The sequence below is a fragment of the Bos indicus genome, chromosome 27, assembly GCF_029378745.1.
Source record: "Bos indicus isolate NIAB-ARS_2022 breed Sahiwal x Tharparkar chromosome 27, NIAB-ARS_B.indTharparkar_mat_pri_1.0, whole genome shotgun sequence".
NCBI classification, from domain to species: domain Eukaryota; kingdom Metazoa; phylum Chordata; class Mammalia; order Artiodactyla; family Bovidae; genus Bos; species Bos indicus.
The window spans coordinates 31280139-31303154 of record NC_091786.1 but is presented as its reverse complement, the minus strand read 5'-3'; the positions used below and the strand labels follow the sequence as shown (position 1 = coordinate 31303154).

Here is a 23016-nt window from a genome sequence, read left to right as displayed (position 1 = left end):
GAAACAGTGACAGATTTTATTTTCTTGGGTTCTAAAATCACTGTGGATGGTAAATGCAGCTATGAAATTAAAACACATTTACCTCTTGGAAGAAAAGTTATGACAAACCTAGAGAATGCATTAAAAAGCAGAGACATCACTTTGCTGACAAAGGTCCATATAGTCAAAGATATAATTTTTTTCCAGTAGTCATGTACAGATGTGAGAACTGGATCTTAAAGAAGGCTGAGTGCCAAAGAATTGGTGTTTTCAAACTGTGGTGCTGGAGAAGACTCTTGAGAGTCCCTTGGACAGCAAGGAGATCAAATCCATCAATCCTAAAGTAAATCAACCCTGAATATTCATTGGAAGGACTGATGCTGAAGCTCTAATACTCTGGACATCTGATGAGAAGAGCTGACTCAATAGACCTTGATGTTGGGAAGGACCGAGGGCAAGAGGAGAAGGAGACAACAAAGAATGAGATAGGTGCAGGGCATCTCCAGCCATTGACATGAGTTTGAGCAAACTCTGGGAGTTAGTGAAGGACAGGAAAGCCTGGCGTGCTGCAGTTTGTGGGGTTGCAAAGAGTCAGACATGACTTAGCGAATGAACAACAAATAATGAATATGAAAGTGAGCTATTAGCCTATTACTTTGGCAAATACTGAAATTATATATGGTTGGCAAAAGTGTAAAGAAGTAGATGTTTTCAGTGACTGTAGGTTATAGAATAAATTAGTACAATTAGTAGATCCCTTTTGCAGGATAATGTTGTAATTTTTACCTAACCTGAAAATACTGATATCATCTAATGTAAATTCCCACTGGTTGCAACTGAAAAGGGCTTCCTGGATGGCTCAGCAGGTAAAGAATCCGCCTGCAATGCAGAAGACATGGGTTTGATCCCTGGATCAGGATGATGCCCTGGAGGAGGAAATGGCAACCTACTCTAGGATTCCTGTCTGAAAATCCCATGGACAGAGGAACCTGGTAGACTACAGTCCAAAGGGTCACAAAGAGTTGGACGTGACTGAGTGACTGAGCATGTATGCAATTGAATAATTATCACTAAAAATCCAGAGATAGAATGCTAAGATGTTAATTTCAGCCTTATATATAATGAAGAAACTATAAACAACCTAAATTTTCATTAACATCAATTATACACATTTACTTGGTAGAATAGTATGCAACCATCAAAAAGAATGGTGAATTTATTTCTTAATAAAATGGAAAATATCTCCATGATATATTACTGTTAAAAGTAGATCATAAAACAATATTTGTATTATCTCTATATTTAAAGACACATAACTATCTGGAAGGCAGTTCACCAACTGTTGCTTGGGTAGTGGAATTTTCAGAGATCAAAGTTTTCTTTAGAGAGTCCTAGATTGATTTAATTTTCAGTATGAGCTACTTCCCAAATATATCTGGCCATCTCCTTTACAAGGACGGCTGTACTTCCTGATTCCTTTTTGGTTTGTTGGGTTAATCTGACTAGTTCCGGCCAATGCATTGTTAGTGAAAGTGACCTCTCAGTTCCAGGCATGAGTATTTAATTTCCTGCATTGAGACACTCTTGTCTTTTCTCTTTCTCCCTCTGCCATAACAGCTCACACGTTTTTGGAGAATGGCTATTCCATCGACCTTGGAACTGCAGTAAGAGTGTCCATAAATATTAAATATTAATTAATTTATGTCCAGCTGACATGCGATGGACATGTAATATGAGTGATAAACACATCTTTGTTGCTTTAAAGCCACTGAGATTTCCAGGTTGCTTGTTACTTTATCATAATCTAGTTTACCCTATTTTTTTTTACCATCTATATTATGTTTTTAAGCAGAAGAAAAGCTATTTTCATTGAACAAACAAATATATGTTCCCAAAAGGTTTCTAGTACTCCTAGTCTCTAAGATATGAAACAAATTGTCTTAAATGGCATCTTTCTTTTCCAAAAACTAATACATTAACAAGAAAAACAATCTGTTTCTAGATGGCTAGAAGACTAAGTGACTGTCCCGTGTCGTATTTTATCTTCACAGGTATCCTTACCTACCTGTTTTAGACAACTTCATGACTTCTGCATAATATTACACTGTGCAGATCATGGATAATGAGTCACTGTGTTAAAATCTGAAGCTCTAAATTCATGGAGGGACATTTAAATGAAATTATATTACCTTCACATGTCATACTTAACTTCAGTTGACTATACAATTTCATTAAAAGAATTGAGTTTTTCATTTGTTTTTATTTTTTTAAATAACATAAATAGTTTCATGGATTACAAACATTCTAAGGGGAATCTAAAAAGAAGTGACTTTGCACATCTAACATTTTCTCATTTGGGGAGGGTGTTTATGTTTCTCATTTTAATCAGCCTGGTCAATTAAATTGGACAGTTTCCTATTTGTTTTCTATTCAGTTTCTCCTCCTCGTCTTTGCATTCTGGTTTTATGAACTAGCTCAAAACTGCTGTTTGGTCTTCACAACACTACAGGGAATATTTAAAAAATAAACTAAATTGCTTCATGACTTTTTTTCAAACTTGCTGAAAATGAGATTTTTCAGCAGCTTTTACTCCACAACCTCCTCCTCCCTTTTTAATTTAAATTTTGGTACTGAAATGAGCTTACAATATTCCATTAATATCACTAGGGGAGACACTTGTTTCCCGCACAATGTAGAGATTAGCCTGTAATTCTCTCTGCTTCTGTCCTTCATTGTTCTATCACTTTACAATGCCTGTATATAGTATATTTAGCAGTTTATTTGCCTTAAAAAAATCCACCTTTCCATATTACTCACTACAAAAAATTTAAATTACCCTGCAAGCCTTAGTGTACCATAAACTGTTGTTGGGAAAGAGGTGGTGATTCTGGGTTCATCCCAGAACACTTGGAGAGTCAATTATATTAACACAATCAACAAAGGAAAGTCACGATCAAAACTGCCAAAGAATAAAAAGTACATCTTCTTGGGTATTAAATATTTGATTATTTATTTTGGAAAAAATAAATGTACATATATGTATCTTAAATGGGTATACACCTCATTAAAAATCAGCTGTAAATTGGTACAGTCTCTATGAGAAACGGTAGGGAGGGTCCTCAAAAAGCTACAAATAGAGTTGCCATATGATACAGCAATCTCACTCCTGAGCATACATCCAGACAACTCTATAATTCAAAAAGATACATGCACCTTTACATTCACAACAGCACTATGTACAATAGCCAAGACATGGAAACAACCAAAATGTCCATCAGCAGATAAACGGATAAAAAGGACATATAGTACATGTCTACAATGGAATACTGCATGCTAAGTCACTTCAGTTGTGTTCAACTCTTTGCAATCCTATGGACTGTAGCCTGCCAGGCTGCTTTGTCCATGGGATTCTCCAGGCAACAATACTGGAGTGGGTTGCCATGCTCTCCTCCAGGGGATCTTCCCAACCTAGGGATTGAACCCTGGTTTCTTATGTCTCCTGCATTGGCAGATGGGTTCTCTACCCACTAGCGCCACCTGGGAAACCCACAATGGAATATTACTCAGCCATAAAAAAGAATAACATAATGCCATTCGCAATAACATGGATGGACGTAGAGATTGCCATACTAAGTGAAGTCAGACAGAGAAAGACAAATATCATATATCACTTATATGGGGAATCTAAAATATGGTAGAGATGAGCTTACTTATGAAACAAAAACAGACTCATTGAGTACAGGCTTGCGGTTGTCAAGGGGGAGGAGGGAAGTGGAGGGATGGAGTGGGATTAGCAGATGCAAACTATTATACACAGAATGGATAAACCACAAGGTCCTGCTGTATAGCACAGGGAATACTGTTCAGTATTCCGTGATAAGCCATAATGGAAAAGAAACTGAATCACATTGCTATATAACAGCAATTGCCTCAACACTGTAAATCAACTATACTTCAATAAAATAAATTTTTTTAAAAAATCAGCTGAATGTTAGCTGCAGAAGACAAGTAGTCTGCTGGATGGTAAAAGCTTACATTGTACTTTCTTCATCTATAATTCAAAATTCTATAATCTACATAAGAATTTTCAAGAATCACTTCTGCATAGTACTTATTATTATGTCAGCATAGAGTTAATGCCCTATTCTTCTGTAAAATGAGAAAGAACAGTACCTTCTTTTGTCTACCTCATGGGGATTTGGGGAGGTTAAACATGAATCTGAATGGAAGGACTTTTTTGAAGAGTAAAGCAATACATTAATGTAATGTGGTAGCAGATCGTGTGGAGAAGGAAATGGCAACCCACTCCAGTGTTCTTGCCTGGAGAATCCCAAGGACGGGGGAGCCTGGTGGGCTGCCGTCTATGGGGTCGCACAGAGTTGGACACGACTGAAGCGACTTAGCAGCAGCACCAGCAGCAGATCCTGGGGCTTCCCAAGTGGCACTCCTGCCAATGCAGGAGATGCGGGTTCAATCCCTGGGTTGGGAAGATCTCCTGGAGGAGGAAATGACACCCCACTCCAGTATTCTTGCCTGGAAAATTCCTTGGGCAGAGGAGCCTTGTGGGCTACATACAGTCCATGGGGTCGTGAAGAGGTGGACACGACTCAACACTGACAGCACAGACTGGTAGCAGATTCTAGAAACACATCATTTCACCATGGTTTCACTTACAAGGCAGAGTCAACAGTTCAAAAAGATGAGACCAGAACACCTGCAGCTTGCACGTGGGTTCTGCATGCCACTCAGAGTTTGATCTCAACCCTGAAGGCACTCAGCTGACACTGACAGACTTTTTCCCCTGAATTTTTGCCTTTAATTTTTCATTTTGTTGGAATATGGTTGATTTGCAATGCTGTGTTTTCAGGTATGAAGTGATTCCGTTACACACACACATATATTCATTCTTTTTCAGATTCTTTTCTCGTGTAGGTTATCACAAAATACTGAGTAGAGTTAGTCCCTGTGCCTTATGGTAGGTCCTTGCTGGTTACCTATCTCGCCTATAGCAGTGTATACATGTTCATCCCAACCTCCTGATTTAACCCTTCCCACTACTGCCATGCTTTCCCTTTGGTAACTATAAGGTTTTTGTTTTTTAATATCTGTAAGTCTGTTTCTGTTTTGAAATAAATTTATTTGTATCCTTTTTTAAAAATTCAATTCCACATATGAGTGATACCATATGATATTTGTCTTTGCCTCACTTAGTATGATCATCTCTACATCCATCTTTGTTACTATGAATGGCATTATTTCCTTCTTTTTTATGGCTGAGTGATGGATTTTAACGAAAGGAATTTTGCTGAAGAAAAATCATTCTGGCATCCATGTGGAAGGTGTCTGGTGGCACTGGGGATTAGAAAGTCATTACTCCAGTAAGATAGAAAGATAGGAAGTCATTACTCCAGTAAGGGGGGAAATGATGAGAAATGATGAATAAGGCAGTGAAGTAAAGATAGAGAAGACATAAATCAGAATGGATAGAATTGATAAGTAGTAATAATTGAAAAATGAGAGGAAGGGTGAATGAAGGAATTGAAGAAACATGCATAACTCACAAGTTCCCAGCTTGGGCAACTGGTACCCTTAACTAAGACAAGGGGCCGCACAGTTTCAAATTCAAATACCTGTTTTGTACATGTTATCCATAATGTGCTGTGGAATGCTTTCAAGAACTGATCACTGACTTAAGCAACTAGACTCACCCAGCGAAACAGACATCCTCGAAACATGCAACCACCAGTGTCTCTGGTTTGAGGATAAAGTACATTTTTATACTAGGTACTGTAGAGTTTTCATCAATGAAAATAAGGTTTGTCTGCAGACTTAAGTTTGGTGGTGATCATTTAATTGGTCAAAACTATAAAATACCTACAATTCTTGAGTGAAGATACACTGCATCCAGAATATCAGCACGCTTGAAGATAACAATCCATCAATCTCTGAGTGCAAGATAAAACTGGAACCAGCTTAATGTAAAAAAAGGTCAGCAGCTGGCTGACAGTCACATGTCATCTGCTTAGAGCCTGTTCTTTTCAGTTTATAAATCAACACCTTGTTTTAAAAAATACAAATCGGTACAAGGTCCTTTACCCTTTCTTTTTCAACCCACTACTTCTCACCTGCATTTTCTAATGTAAGTAGGACACAGCTGAATAAAACAACAACCTCTTTTACTCATCTTACAAAGTGCATAGTACCTAAGACAGAAATGAGGCTATTCTGTTTGAGAATAATTATCATCAAATTCTTTCCTCCAGTGTGAAAACATCCTCTCTCCCTGTCTCTGTCTTTCTGTCTCTCCCCAACATCTACAAAAATCGCCCTCATTCCTTCACACCACCCGCCTCATCCGAGTGAGGTGACATGCCGCCATCACTAGACAGACTTACAGATGAGATTCCTTAAAGGGCTGCCCTTCTCATTTGCCTGTGGATTTTTAGCTTGTCATGAATATCATTTTATTGTACCTTTAGGCCAAATGGCCCAAACCATCAAATATGCTATAGCTACCACTGCAATCAATAGTGTTAATCTGTCTAGTGTTTAAAACCAGCAATAATGCAAGCTGATTGGATCTGTCTTTAGACTACAATGAGTTGGAAAAAGGACAGAATGGTGAGGGTTTGGCCAGGAGGTACTAAAAAGACCATTTTCTGCTGGGATCTGGGCTGTCTAAAGATGAGGAATGTGTCAGCTGTTTTTCCTCCCCCCTGAGCTCTGAATCGGCACACATCAAGTAGCTTAAGTCCATTTATCCATTGATGTTTCTATACACGCTGGTTGGTAATAAGTAAATCCCCCATAATGACGCCCTGAAGGAGATGCATGGTAATAGTCTCTCCTCTTCCAGCAAACCTGTGACTGCAGATTGACCGTTTATGACTTCTTTTCCTTTTCAGAGAGGCTCATTTTTAGCCTGGATTTGCTTGTGTGAAAATGTGAGCAGGGGTGTGACAGATTTACGGAGAGCGGGCTTGGTGTGACCTGCTCTGGGTTCTGCATGCCCGTCCATTCCCCACCTCAGGATCCCGGAGCTATACGACCCTTTCCTTTCCCCTGTAAGTATTTATTTTGCTTTAAAGGAAGACTCCTCTCTTACAAGCTCGTATTTCTTACACAAATCACAGGCGGGGTGGAGTTGTTCCCTCTCGGATCCTCACATACATCTGCTACCCCCATCGACCTTGGCATCCCCATCAACTGCAGCATCACCAGGGGGCATCGTCTGCTCTATGAACTACTGCAGCTTCAGTAAAGTGCAGGGCCTGCCTTCACTCCATCTGGCTAGTCTGGAAGTCTAACTACAGATGGGGCTGCTGGAACACATCTTATTACAGAGCCAGATTTCACTTTCAGTGTAAACTTCAGGGCACAGGTTTTTTTTTTTTTCCCTTCCCCCCCAAGCTTGGGTTTTGTCCCCTTTTGGCACAACCAATACAAGAAAACACGCCTCTTAGGCAGTTCATACAGAGACAAAGTGCTGGAATTGATACACGTTTATGAGAATCCTCAGGCCTGGCAGCAGAGAATGTGTTCCGCAGCCCACTGTCCTTTTTTCTAGGAGAAGATAATGCTGGCAGAATAATGCTAGGTCCTCAGCCAGGGAAATGGGGAAAGCGGAAAGAAAGTACCTGGAACTAGAAATGAGTGAACGCCCCTTCCCCTCGGGTAGGATAGCATCAGGTTTCATTGGTGGGGGACACTCAGGCGTCCCAGACCAGAACTTTCTAGAATGAGAAAATCATCAACAAAATACAGATATTGCTTTGATCGTTTGCTTATGAAATTATTTGCATGCCACTTGGGACTGAGGGTGGTTGTAGGCCAGTAGTCGCTGTGGTAAGACAGGAGCAGGGAAGTGGAGTTAAGCTCCACTCTGGGCTGATGGGCAGAAAGTGCCCTGTGAGTCTCGTGGACTGGCCAGGGCTCCTCAGATTTCCCCAATCGGCAGAGATCTGCTTCTAATTTTTTTTTTTTTTTTTCCTTTTCCACTATGGTTTATCACAGGATATTGAATATAGTTGCCCGTGCTCTACAGTGTGGGATCTCGTTGTTTATCCACTCTCTATACAAAAGCTCACATCTGCTAATCCCAATCGCCCACTCCATCCCTCCCTCACTCCCTGCCCCCTTGGCAACCACCAGATTGTTCTGCATGTCCATGTTTTGTTTCTGTTTCACAGATAGGTTCATTTGTGTTATATGTTAAATTTCACAAATAAATGATATCATACTGCATTTCTTTTTCTCTTTCTGACTTAGTATGATAATCTCTTGGTCCCCCTTGGCAACCACCAGTTGCATCTATGTTGCTGCAAATGGCCTTATTTCATTCCTTTTTATGGCTGAGTTATGTTCCATGTATGTGTTCTTTATCCACCACATATTCTTTATCCATTCATCTGTCAACAGACATTAAGGCTGTTTTCTTGTCTTGGCTATGGTGAATAATGCTACTATGAACATAGGGGGCATGTATCTTTTTGAATTCACATTTTATATATGCCCAGGAGTGGGATTGCTGGGTCATATGATAGCTCTATTTTTAGATTTCTGAGAAACCTCCATACTGCTTTCCACAGTGAGTATATCAAATCACGGGTCCGCCAACAGGGTAGGAGGGTTCCCTTTTCACCACACTTTCTCCAGCATTTATTATTTGTAGATGTTTTAATGGTGGTTATTCTGACCAGTGTGAGCTGGTACTTCATGTAGTTTGATTTACATTTCTCTAATAATTAGTGATGTTGAGTATATTTTCATGTGCCTATTGGCTGTCTGTGAGGACTATTTCTAGAACCTGACACAAAGATCAACCTAGAAGTGGGGGTAAGGGTCCTGAGCGTTCAGTCAAAAGCAGTATAAAGGCAGGAAGAAAAGCTAGTCATTGCAGATACAAATGTCACACTAGGAGATCCTCTCTTTGGATGGTTTCTTTCCTGTATACTTGGCCAATGAGGGCCCACTCCCAAGCCTTCCCTTCCTGGCCACAATCCTCCTTGGGGATTTTAAACCAGAAACATGGAATTTGAATATTAACCTAGAATAGCAATGTTAGATATTTGAGATTAACAGATACACACTACTGCATATGAAATAGATAACCAATAATGACCTACTGTCTAGGACAGTGAACTATGCTTAACATTAAGTAATAACCTGTAAGGAAAAAGAATCTGAAAAAATAGATATATATACATGCATAACTGAGTCACTTTCCTGTATACCTGAAACCAACAAAACACTGCAAATCAACCATACTTAAATGAAAAAAATAAGCTACATATAAAAGCTCACATCTGCTAACCCCAAACTCTCACTCCACCCCTCCTCCACCCCCTTGGCAACTACCAGTCACTTCCTTTTTTCAGCTTCTTCTTTGTGTCTATGATTCTGGTTTTGCTTCACAGATAGGTTCATTTGTGTCCTATTTTAGATCCCACACATAAGTGATGGCATATGGTATTTGTCTTTCTCTTTTATATATTTCACTTAGCATGATAGTCTCCGGGTGCAGAAATTAATAGAACCTTGCAAATCAACTATATTCAATAAAAAATTAAACTAGAATATTAAAAAAATAAATTTAAAAGTAAAGCAGATGCAAAGAAGACAACATTAGAACTGGCAAGCCCAAACCCCAAATTTAGATTCAAGATCCTGAGTTTTCTCTTATCTCATCAAAGAAGGTATCAGTATTTCAACCATTAGAAATGAGCAACAGGTCCAATATGCCAGAACCATTCAAAGAAGCTCTTCTCTACACCAATGATTCTCATAAACATTTCTTGTCTGAGGCGACTCTATGCACAGAACGCCATGCCTTGCTGTAGTTAACCAGAGAAGAATGGTGGAGGATTTCCAAGTCATCCTTACTTACCAATGGCCCTTCCCAAGTGATTGGAACTCCAGCTTAGGCCTGGAATTGTACAGGGGAAGGGAATGGTGGCGTGGTCCAAACTCAGTTCATGGAATAAGAGAAATGAGAACCAGCAGAGTCAGGCAGAAGGCAGCAGAATTTGTTGTTAGCCAGAGTTTATTGTAAATAGACAGCCCTGGGGAGAGAATCCATCTATTTCTACTCTCCTCTCTAAGCGTCTAATCTCACGGTGGTATCTCAATCGATTATTGTATATATGCAACTCTGCTTCCTTCTTTCCCATTTCCCCCGTTTTACAACATAAACCAACTCCCAACAGAAGCAGAGTGATGAAGGGTGTCTTTGGCTCTGCATACATTACAGGGATCAAAGCTAAACGCTGGGTGATAAACACCACCAGAGAGTACAGAATGCTCCCAGAGAAACGATCTTTAATGGAGTTGCTCTTAAAAATGTCTGCATGTGGCCATGCTAAATACCATGATGTCTCGGTTACAGATCACAGACCTCCAATGCATGAATATTAAAGAAGAAAACTGCAGTGGAGCAACTGAACGTGAGTGGAGGAAGCTTCCAAGAGAAAACTACATTCATCAGGCTAACTTTCTTTCACAGTCAGCTCTAGGCAAAAGTATAATATAGATAAAACCTTTTCTTCTAGATTCATTTTTCACCCTTTCTCTCTTTTTATGCTCTTCAATTGATCCATTTCTCTCATGTTCTGCCCACAGCGATAGGCTCTGAAAATAATTATTTTAAAAATTTTATTGAGGTATAGTTGATTTACAATGTTAGGTTAGCTTCAGGTGTACACCAAAGTGACTCAGTTTATATATATATATAAAATACATGTGTGCGTGTGTGTGTGCATGCACACGTGCTCCCTAGGTCTCTTCCATTGTGTTCAACTCTTTGCAACCCACAGACTGCAGCTCGCCAGGCTCCTCTGTCCATGGGATTCTCCAGGCAAGAATATTGGAGTGGGCTGCCACGTCCTCCTCCAGGGGATTATCCTGCCCCAGGAATTGAACCCGTGTCTCTTATGTCTCCTGCATTGGCAGGTAGGTTCTTTCCCACTAGCGCTATCTAGGGAAGCCATATATATAAAATGTACATAGAATTATTTTCCATTATACATTATTATTAATATAAGATACTGAGTACAGTTCCCCATATAGAGTGTATATCTTAACCCCAAATTGAACACTAATTATTTGGAAAGTACATAAATGTCATAGCCTGAGATATTTGCATTTTAATTAGAACAAAAAGTTTAATCTAAGAAATAACTCTCTAATAGCAAAATTACAGGCAAGAATGAGAAAATGGAGGTAAGCTGAAAATGGATGGACGTTTGGGGAAATGAAATTTTATTTAAATCATTCCATGTAAATGGTTTTTCTTCTTTCATGAAAGTTACTTTCCACAGTGTTGACTTCTACTTTAACTCCATTTATTTTTTTTTTCTTTTTAAGAATATTTTTTTTTCTTTTAAGTGGTGGTGATTGGGTAATTAGAGCTTAGATTTACTAAAGTTTTCAAGTATTGACCCCTTAAAAGTCCACTTAGGGGACTTTTCTGGTGGTCCAGTGGTTAAGACTTTGCACTTCCAATGCAGGGGGTATAAGTTTGATCCCTGGTCAGGAAACTAATAAGATTCCACATGACACATGGTGTGGCCAAAAAATAAATTAAAAAATTAAAATCCAGTTACTACTAAAACCTTTCCCAAACCTCTTCCATGGCTCCAGCAGCGTGGAGGTACCATGCAGAAGCTATAACTATTTTTGTTGAACTTGTAGTTTCGGTGAAGACAATACCCATGTAATTACTATCTCCTTCAAGATAAAGCATGAGCTCCAGTTTCTCTGAGTGGGTATGTATATGGGTGTGCAGGCATTCAAGCACACACATGCTTACAGAAATGTACCATGAACTCCATGAATTAAATGTACACGGAATAAACATAGGCTCATAACCAAACAACTTTGCGGAAGTCAGCAATCGCCATCAAATAGAACGTAGGTGATTAATCTACCCAAACCTCCCCAATACCCACAACACATCACTCGGTTTACTACTTCCATCTTGTTCACGTTTGCGTCTATGATATTGTTATGTCATCAGAATAACAAAGGACACGTATCTTCATTTCACAGCATTGATCACAAACCTAGGGGAAGAGGAGGTCACTTTACCTGCTGTATCGTCTAAACAAATCTACCGCGGGATTGGAGTTGTTTAATCATGGTGTTGTCATTTGGTTTGGGTAAGCATATTTTCCCTTCATTAGATTTAATATATAATCTCATTAGAGAAATCTGACACTCGGCACTGACTCTCCACTCATAAATCAGCTTCTACTGCTGCTCCTAAGACCCAAGAAAGAAAAACAGCAACAAAGTGTGATAAAAATGCACTGCGTAATTTTAGCCATCCAGAGAATGCCACCTTGCCACTCCACTTCTTATTCTACGGTTGATTCAGTCTGGTTCTGCTGTCACATGGGCTGTCACGCTGACTTCTATTTTTCTGTGCAATCAGACATTTAAAAACTATTTTGCTCATGAGTATTTCCAAAAGGTCACTCCTAATTTTTTCCCCATCTAATCACATCAGATATTCCTTTTTTATAACATCATGTAACATCTGGGTACTCTCAGGCCATCAACATATCTATTTATAGAGCATCTACTGTGTGTCCAGTACTTGGTCCAATGTTCAATGGGATGAGAAAGAGTAAAAGATATATTCCCTAGCTTCAAAGATGAGGCAATACATTTTTTGGGAAAAAAATACCCTAATTTTAATCCCAAATAAACTGATTTTTCTAAACATTGCTATGTATATGCTGACATGCCTATGATGAACAGACATCACTTATAAAATACCTTTATAAAGATGGATGTAAAAACAAAAAATTCAAGTCAACTTTAGAAGATGAAAATTCTATTAAAGAATGTTATTGTTTAGTTGCTAAAATCATGTCTGACTTTTTGCGACCACATGGACTGTAGCCTGCCAGGCTCCTCTGTCCATGGATTTCTTAGGCAAGAATACTGGAGTGGGTTGCCTTTTCTTTCTCCAGGGGATCTTCCTGACCAGGGATCAAAACCACGTCTCCTGCATTGGCAAGCAGATTCTTTACCACTTAGCCACCAGGGATTATTACAGATTAGGGAGATATTGAAAAAAACAAACAAACACATTTGCTAACTCACACAGAAGGTTGAGATGTCTTCCTACATCACATGTATGTAGTCATATGTCTTTGAGAGTAACAGATTACAGAGCATTTTATTTCCAGCCTCTCTTGGCTTGATGCCTGGCTTTCAAAGATCATTTAAATTTCCATTTTACTTATGAAGTCATAAAAGACTGCCTGGTTGATTTAATAATTCTTGAAAGATGAAAATTTCCCCCTCTTGATGTCAAATTTATAGAAGTTCTACTAATTTTAAAGTACTGTAAAAAATAATCACAATTATAGGCAAAATTCTAGAAATATTCAAGAATTACAATATATAACTATTACTTAGCCCTTTGGGTTTCTTGGATAAGGAATATAAACCTTTACACTGCTGCTCATTGCATATGGAGATTAGTTTAAGTACCTACTGTACCTGCAAATCTAATCTGACCTAAGGTACACACAATCAACACAAAATTCCCAGGAATTTCAAATTTTCAGCCAGATCTTTGTGTAACCAGAAAATGGGCATGAAAGAACAACTGATTCTTTTTTTTTTTTTTAAATATGGTATCATCTGTGGTATACATACAGTGACGATGGAATATTACTCAATCATAAAAAAGAATGGAATAACGTGAATTGCAACAACATGGACATGGATGGACCTAGAGCTGATCATGCTAAGTGAAGTAAGCCAGACAGAAAAAGGCAAATATTATAATGGTATCACTTATACATGGAATCTAAAAACAGTACAAATGAACTTACAAACAGAAGTAAACATAGACATAAAAAGCATGTCTTACTGTTACCAAAAGGGAAAAGAAGGGTAGGAATAAATTGGGAGAATGAGATTAACAGATACACAGTGTGTGTGTGTTAGTCGCTTAATCATGTCTTGACTCTTTGCAACACCATGGACTCTAGCCTGCCAGATACCTCTGTCCATGGAGTTCTCCAGGCAAGGATACTGGAGTGGGTAGCCATTCCCTTCTCCAGGGGTTCTTCCTGATCCAGGGATCGCACCTGAGTCTCCTGCAATGTAGGTGGATTCTTTACCATGTGAGCCACCAGGGAAGCCCAACAGATGCACACTACCCTACATAAAATAAAAACCAACAAGATCCTACTCGACAGCACAGGGAACTATATTCAATATTTTGTAATAAACTCTAATGAAAAAGAATCAGAAACAAATATATATATATATATATGTATGTATGTATAACATGGGGAACATTACTCAATATTTTATAGTAACATATAATGGAAAAGAATATAAAAAGAATTATATATGTGTGTGTATACGTGTGTATGTGTGTGTAGACTCGACTCTTTGGAACAGATCCTGGTGCTGGGAAAGACTGAAGGCAAAAGGAGAAGGCGGCGGCAGTGGATGAGATGGTTGAATAGCATCACCGAATCAATGGACACGAATTTGGGAAAACTCTGGGGGAAGTGGAGGACAGAGGACCCTGGCATGCTGGGGTCCATGAGGTCACAAAGAGTCGGACATAACTTAGTGACTCAACATCACACAGTACTTTGCTGTACACCTGAAACTGACATGACATTGTAAATCAACTACACTTCGCTACAACGCGTCCAACTCTTGCAACTCCATGGACTGGAGCCGGCCAGGCTCCTCTGTCCATGGGATTCTACAGGCAAGAATAGTAGAGTGGGTTGCCATTTCCTTCTCCAATATATATAATCACATTGCTGCACACCTGAAAGTGACTCAGCATTGTAAATCAACTATACTTCAATGAAAACTACAAAGAGTATCATGATACAGTGCTGAATGTGGTTCTAGACTAATCTACCTAAGGAGAATGGGAGGAGCATTTTGTGTGTGTGTGTATCTGGCTGTTTGTTTTATTATTAAAAAACTGCTAGAAGCTAGGAAGAATGAGGAGGTATATGCACACTTTACTCTTAATAAAAATTGATAAACTTTGACACCAAATCCATTCTGAGCTGTGCAGCTTCCCAGTGTGGAGTCCAGAGTGAAGAATTCAGACTTTAGGGACTGTGCTGTTCTTGATGTCCCTGGGACTGCACAGCAAAGGAAAGGAAGCAGACTCCGACTAAAGCTCAAGCTTACAGTGGTGAAGCTCTGGGGTGGAGATCCCCAAAGGTGGTTAACGTTTGCATTAAGGAAGTTCAAGAAGTTGAATCTCTCTATGGTCTGACTTGATAATCCCAAAGAAAGGCAATGCCAAAGAATGTTCAAACTACCGCACAATTGCACTCATCTCACTCACTAGCAAAGTAATGCTCAAAATTCTCTAAGTGAGGCTCCAGCAGTATGTAAACCAAGAACTTCAGGAAAGACAGAGGAACCAGAGATCAAATTGCCAACATCTTCTGGATCATAGAAAAAGCAAGAGAATTCTAGAAACACATCTACTTCTGCTTTATTGACTGTGCCAAAGCCTTTGCTGACTGGCTGGATCACAACAAACTGGAAAATTCTTCAAGAGATGGGAATCCCAGACCACCTTACCTGCCCCCTGAGAAATCTGTATGCAGGCCAATAAGCAACAGTTAAAACTGGACATGGAACAATGGACGGGTTTCACATTGGGAAAGGAGTATGTCAAGGCTGTATATTGTCACCCTGCTTATTTAACTTCTATGCAGAGTACATCATGCAAAATGCTGGGCTGGATGAAGCACAAGCTGGGATCAAGATTGCTGGGAGAAATAGCAAAAACCTCAGATATGCAGATGACACCTTCATAGCAGAAAGTGAAGAGGAATTGAAGAGCCTCTTGATGAAACTGAAAGAGGAGAGAGAAAAAGCTGGCTTAAAACTCAACATTCAGAAAACTAAGATCATGGCATCCACATCACTTCATGGCAAATAGCTGGGGAAACAATGGAAACAGTGACAGACTTTATTTTTGGGGGGCTCCAAAATCACTGCAGCCATGAAATTAAAAGACAATTGTTCCTTGGAAGAAATGTTATGACCAACCTAGACAGCATATTAAAAAGCAGAGACATTACTCTGCTGACAAAGGTCCATCTAGTCAAAGCCATGGTATTTCTAGTAGTCATGTATGGATGTCAGAGTTAGACCATAAAGAAAGCTGAGTGTTAAAGAATTTATGCTTTTGAACTGTGGTGTTGGAGAAGACTCTTGAGAGTCCCTTGGACTGAAAGGAGATCCAACCAGTCAATCCTAAAGGAAATTAGCCTGAACATTCACTGGAAGGACTGATGCTGAAGCTGAAGCTCCAATACTTTGGCCACCTGACGCAAAGAACTGACTCATTGGAAAAGACCCTGATGTTGGGAAAGATTGAAGGCAGGAGGAGAAGGGGATGGCAGAGGATGAGATGGTTGGATGACATCACTGATTTGATGGACATGAGTTTTTAGCAAGCTCCGGGAGTTGATGATGGACAGGGAAGCCTGGCATGCTGCAGTCCATGAGGTCACAAAGAGTTGGACACGACTGAGCGACTGAACTGAACTGAACTGATGGAGAGGAAGGAAGGTAAATAAGGAAAGAGGAACTGGGGTGTATCCCAGAAGGGAAACCCTGTGATGTGTTTAACTTCACGCTTTTCCCTTAAAAGATGAGGAACACCCTATTTCATCTACTGTATTCAATCTTTAGCTTTCTAGGCTAGAATTCCCTTTGCATTAACTTTCAATGTCTCACTAAACCTTGACATACCTTATAGCTTAGTCTGCTGATATTGGGAAGAGTAAAGGTCGGAGACAGTGAAATCAGGTGTGTCCTGCTAAACGCACATCCTCTGCCCTGAAGATGATTGTACTGTGACGGGTTCAGGAGGCCAGGAGCAAAGCAAGGAATAGAAGGGAGTGGGGAGCAGGAGTTCACGGCACCCCAACATCAGCTGAAAGGCAGATGGCTCAGGAGTGACTATGAGACAGATCCTGGCGCTCTCAAAGAAATAAGAAGGTGACTCAGTGGGGAGGCTGATGCATGGGTCTCCTTGCTGCTGCTGCTGCTAAGTCACTTCAGTCCTGTCTGCCTCTGTGTGACCCCATAGATGGCAGCCCACCAGGCTCCCCAGTCCCTGGGATTCTCCAGGCAAGAACACTGGAGTGGGTTGCCATTTCCTTCTCCAATGCATGAAAGTGAAAAGTGAAAGTGAAGTCGCTCGGTTGTGTCCAACCCTCAGCGACCCCATGGATTGCAGCCTACCAGGCTCCTCCGTCCATGGGATTTTCCAGGAAGGAGTACTGGAGTGGGGTGCCATTGCCTTCTCCGATGGGTCTCCTTAAACTAACTTAAAACAGTAACTGTTCTTTCTGCTGAACCTTGCAGGGGTTAATATCAGTAGTACCCAAGATGAATATTACTCCCACACAAATTCAGATAGCATTTTATATAAACATACGACTAAAGTTGGGAGCATTTTATAGAAATACATAACTAAAGTTGGGTCCATCTTTAACTATTCCAATTTAGAATATAAAGTTACACGTAGTGAAATCTGTGAATTCTACACAAAAGCCTGCACGTTGTAGCTGTTTATTATAATCTGACTGTTGGCACCTTTTCTTTTCTTGTTTATATGATACTATCGAGAGGGACCATTTTCACTCATAATGGCTTATTTATCTGTATCTACTGTTTTACCTTACTCCTCAACATTTCTAGAGCACTTTCTGTCCTATATCCCAAACTGGGGTTTCATTTCTTCTATCTTCTTTCACAAAAAAAATTTTTTAACTTTTTATTTTTTATGGGATGTATAGTCAATCAACAACGTTGTGAAACTTTCAGGTGAGCAGTGAAGGAGCCTCAGCCGTACATATACATGTATCCATTCTCCCGCAAACACACCTCCCATTCAGGCTGCCACATGACATTGAGCAGAGCTCCCTGTTCTATATAGTAGGTCTGTGATGGTTATCTACTTTGAATATAGCAGAGTGTACATGTCCATCCCAAACTGCCTATCTATTATTAATAATTACTTTTTCATAAATTCTGTCTCAACAAAATTAGAAACTTCTTAAAAGGAATAAAATCGATTTTTGGGGATCCATGATGTCTAGCTGTGTTTATTATGAAGTAGTCATTATTAAAATGATGACCACAAGGCTTCTTTTCCTGAATAAGTGCAGAAATGATCAATGTCTTTTCAAGAGAGCAGCTGGAATACACAAGGAGTTAGAGTTGTAAAGTCCATTATTTCTATGTATGACTCCTTAGATACCAATTAAATACCCTAAGGAAATGGGCACTCACCCAATATCACCAATTGAGAAAACAATGCATCTGAATACTTGGTACGTAACCAGGAGACTTTCATCTCAATAAGAGAAGATGACAATATTTTTTTGGCTGATATCCATGTGATAATTGGCTAAAACCAGATGAATATGAAAAACTTAATTATGGAAAGCATGGTAGTTTGAACATTTTTAGGATCTGTGTTAAACAACTGATGAGCCAATGAACTCTTAGAAAATGACTAGATGAAGTAGCTGGAAGAAACGTTTCTAATTTTATTTGTGTTTTTCTTATTAGAAAAAAGAAAAACCGAAGACATGAGTTTCACAAGCATAGTATATGTGGCCACTAGTTTCTGCTGAATGTGCTAGGACATTAGAAAGCAGATTTTGTGCATCATTTTCACCACCATCAAGTCACAGGATTTTAGAGACAAAGAATTGTTCTAGCTCAATTCCCTTGTGATCTGAGAAACCCATGGGGAAAGGAGTGGTGCAAGTTACTTGAAATTATACAACCAGTCTGCAACTTCTGGCATCTGTTAAGTTAGCCACTCACATCATGGAAAGGTATACCAAGCCCTGCACCCCTCCCCCACAAAAAGTTGGAAATAGGCTTTCTGTAAATAAGGCAGAACAGATGTGCAGAGACATTCTTACTAGCATAGAATAACTAAGATGCTTAGTAGCATGTGAGGGGAAAAAGCTCTTTAAAAGCATGTCTAGGCTGGTGATAAGGTAAGTAAAAATTAGGGGCCAGACATCTCAAGATGTTTTCTGGGTAAGTGAGCTAGGAGAGGGCATTTTCCAACAGCGTGCCAATCCCTTGGGTAATGAAATACAAACACAGGACAGGCACAAAGCCTGACATCCGAGTGGGAGGTCATCAGAGACCCAGCACAAAGAAGGTACCCACAGATGGCAACATCTCAGAGAAGATGCACTAGGAAAAGCATGTCCACAGGAAACTTGGCTTTTCTTGGAATTGACACTGAGTGGAAAAAGGTAGAAAGAAGTCTCTTGAGAGGTCCTCACCCAAAGTTCATTTTCCAAAGAGTGAGGCCAGGATCCACAGAAGAAAAATCTCAAGAAAAAAAAATTAATCAAATAATCACTGTCTTAAAGTGCCTAGCAGAGACAATTTCCAAATCCTATCTGCTGCTGCTGCTGCTGCTAAGTCGCTTCAGTTGTGTCCAACTCTTTGCGACCCCATAGACGGCAGCCCACCAGGCTCCTCTGTCCCTGGGATTCTCCAGGCAAGAACACTGGAGTGGGTTGCCATTTCCTTCTCCAATGCATGAAAGTGAAAAGTGAAAGGGAAGTCACTCAGTTGTGCCCGACTCTTAGCGACTCCATGGACTGCAGACTACCAGGCTTCTCCATCCATGGGGTTTTCCAGGCAAGAGTACTGGAGTGGGGTGCCATTGCCTTCTCCGAAATGCTATCTAGAGAAACATATTCTAAGCATGTGTGTGTTAGTTGCTCAGTCGTGTCTGGCTCTTTGCAACCCCATGGACTGAGGCCCACCAGGCTCCTCTGTCCATGGAATTCTCCAGGCAAGAATACTGGAGTGGGTTGCCATTTCCTTCTCCAGGGGACCTTCCCGACCCAGAGATCGAACCCAGGTCTCCTGCATTACAGGTGGATTCTTTACTGTTTGAGTCACCAGGGAAGCACTGTTCTAAGCATAGGTCACAAAAAATCCCTGTCAATGAAATCCCACGCTTGAAACACACATAATAATAATAAAAAAATTTCTAAGCAGATGAGCAAACAAGTCTTATGAATGAATCTGTAGAAATAACAAGAATAATCAGATTTTTAAGAAGGATGCTATGTAAATTAACAGGTACAGGATGTAAAATAGTCCCAATCTACTCAAATAAAATGAGTCTATTAAAATTGATCAGAAAACACTGAAATAGTAACAAATGGAATTTATGGAGCTTAAAAATATTCAAGTTTAAAACAAATGAATAAAACTCAAAATATAAAATGTGACATAGTTGGGGAAAAACTCTGTAAAACTGTCACATGCATATCTAGAAATGACAAGCGAAGTAGCACTAAGAGAGAAAAATTTGGCATATGTGATCAAGTGGTTAAGAGCCATGGGAAAAGAGAAGGAGAGATTCTACCAGAGCCAATTCCAAGTGTGGCCCACAGACTAACAACGTCCTTTCCTGCACATTCTCAAGACACAATGCAAACTCACCATGTGGCAGGAATTTGTTCTACAAGTCATTCAGATGACTTTTTTGTAAGCTAAATTTGAGAAGCATTGGCCTAATACAGCTCTAATCTTAAGTTCTAACAGGCAAAACATAAAATATTCGAGTGGTAACATTGAAAACAACAGACTGGTTCTAAATAGGAAAAGGAGTTCGTCAAGGCTGTATATTGTCACCCTGTTTATTTAACTTATATGCAGAGTAGTACATCATGAGAAACGCTGGACTGGAAGAAACACAAACTGGAATCAAGATTGCCGGGAGAAATATCAATAACCTCAGATATGCAGATGACACCACCCTTACGGCAGAAAGTGAAGAGGAACTCAAAGGCCTCTTGATGAAAGTGAAAGTGGAGAGTGAAAAAGTTGGCTTAAAGCTCAACATTCAGAAAACGAAGATCATGGCATCCGGTCCCATCACTTCATGGGAAATAGATGGGGAAACAGTGGAAACAGTGTCAGACTTTATTTTTTTGGGCTCCAAAATCACTGCAGACGGTGACTGCAGCCATGAAATTAAAAGACGCTTACTCCTTGGAAGGAAAGTTATGACCAACCTAGACAGCATATTCAAAAGCAGAGACATTACTTTGCCAACAAAGGTCTGTCTAGTCAAGGCTATGGTTTTTCCTGTGGTCATGTATGGATGTAAGGGTTGAACTGTGAAGAAGGCTGAGCACTGAAGAATTGATGCTTTTGAACTGTGGTGTTGGAGAAGACTCTTGAGAGTCCCTTGGACTACAAGGAGATCCAACCAGTCCATTCTGAAGGAGATCAGCCCTGGGATTTCTTTGGAAGGAATGATGCTGAAGCTGAAACTCCAGTACTTTGGCCACCTCATGCGAAGAGTTGACTCATTGGAAATGACTCTGATGCTGGGAGGTATTGGGGGCAGGAGGAGAAGGGGATGACAGAGATGAGATGGCTGGATGGCATCACTGACTTGATGGACGTGAGTCTCAGTGAACTCTAGGGGTTGGTGATGGACAGGGAGGCCTGGGGTACTGTGATTCATGGGGTCGCAAAGAGTCGGACAGGACTGAGTGACTGATCTGATCTGAACATTGAAAAATTAATAGCTCAAAACTTATGAAATTAATAAATAATACCAATCCTCATACTCAAGAAATTCAATGGATCCCTAACAGGATAAATAAAAATAAATCCTCACATATGGTGACAATGAAGAAAGACAATAAGATCTTAAAAAAACAGTCAGTGATGAAATTCAATTTAGGGTCATAGGAGATCTCAAGGATACAGTCTAGGGACTTCCTTGGCCATCCAGCAGTTAAGATTCTGTCTTCAGTGCAGGGAGTGTGGTTTAAATTCCTGGTTGGGGAGCCAAGGTCCCACATGCATCATGGCCAAAAAACCAAAACATAGAAAACAGAAGCAATATTGTATCAAATCCAGTGAAGACTTTTAAAATCATCCACATCAAAAAAAAAAAAAAAAAGAATACAATGTAGTCCAGAGAGAGATCATTTAAAAGCAGATAAGGCTAGAGGAAAGATTTCTTCAAGTTGGTAACATTTGCTGAACATTCAATACCTAATATACTTGCATATATAAAATGTTCATACCTGGAAAATATTTGCTGGGGGTCGTGGAGAGCTGATAAACCATGTAGAAAACTAAGAAAACGACACAAAAATCTAGCAATTACTCTCCAGGGAAAACATAATAATGAATATAAAAGTAATCATGTTATAATAACTTGGACATCTGCAGATAGCTTTTATAGGCTCAAATCAAATGTGGGCTTCCCAGGTGGCTCAATAGTAAAGAATCCACCTGCCAAGCAGGAGACACTGGTTTGATTCCTGGGTCAGGAAGATCATCTGGAGAAGGGAATGGCTACTCACCCCAGTATTCTTGCCTGGGAAATCCCACGGAGAAAGGAGTCAGGCAAGCTACAGTCCTTGGGGTCACAAAAGAGCTGGACACGACTGTTTCACAAACAGTAACAGCATGACTGTTTCGCAACAGCAACTCATATAAATTATCATAAAATGATAATTTTAACAAAAAGTACAGTGTAACTATATTGAGAAGAAAGGGACTGGAAAGTACTTAATAAAGATCAAAAGAGAATAGAAAGCTACATCCTCCTTTTCTATGAGTAATACAGTATTATCTCCACATAAGAAATCAAGACATAGGAATGGAAACATGAATGTAAAAAGCAAAAAAAAAAAAAAAAATCCAAAATAGTTATAAGTCATCAACACTATTGGCTTTTTAAATAAATGCAAGCACATTTAACTTTTATAAAAGACCTGTTTACCTTCTTCCTTAGTGGCAAAGCATCGAACCTTTGAAACTATGAGGTTGCATTGAGTATGTGGGGCCTAAGGATCAGGGGTAGCTGGTGAGAGTTTACTTTTATATAACCACTCTTTTTTTTTTTAATTTTATTTTATTTTTAAACTTTACATAATTGTATTAGTTTTGCCAAATATCAAAATGAATCCATCACAGGTATACATGTGCTCCCCA

General features: G+C 39.6%; 1 protein-coding gene across 3 annotated transcripts in view; it reads right to left on the bottom strand.

Annotated features, from left to right (window-relative positions):
- UNC5D (unc-5 netrin receptor D) overlaps positions 1–23016 on the bottom strand; it is a 644487-nt gene that overhangs the window by 142510 nt on the left and 478961 nt on the right. The gene's annotated exons all lie outside the window — the stretch shown is intronic.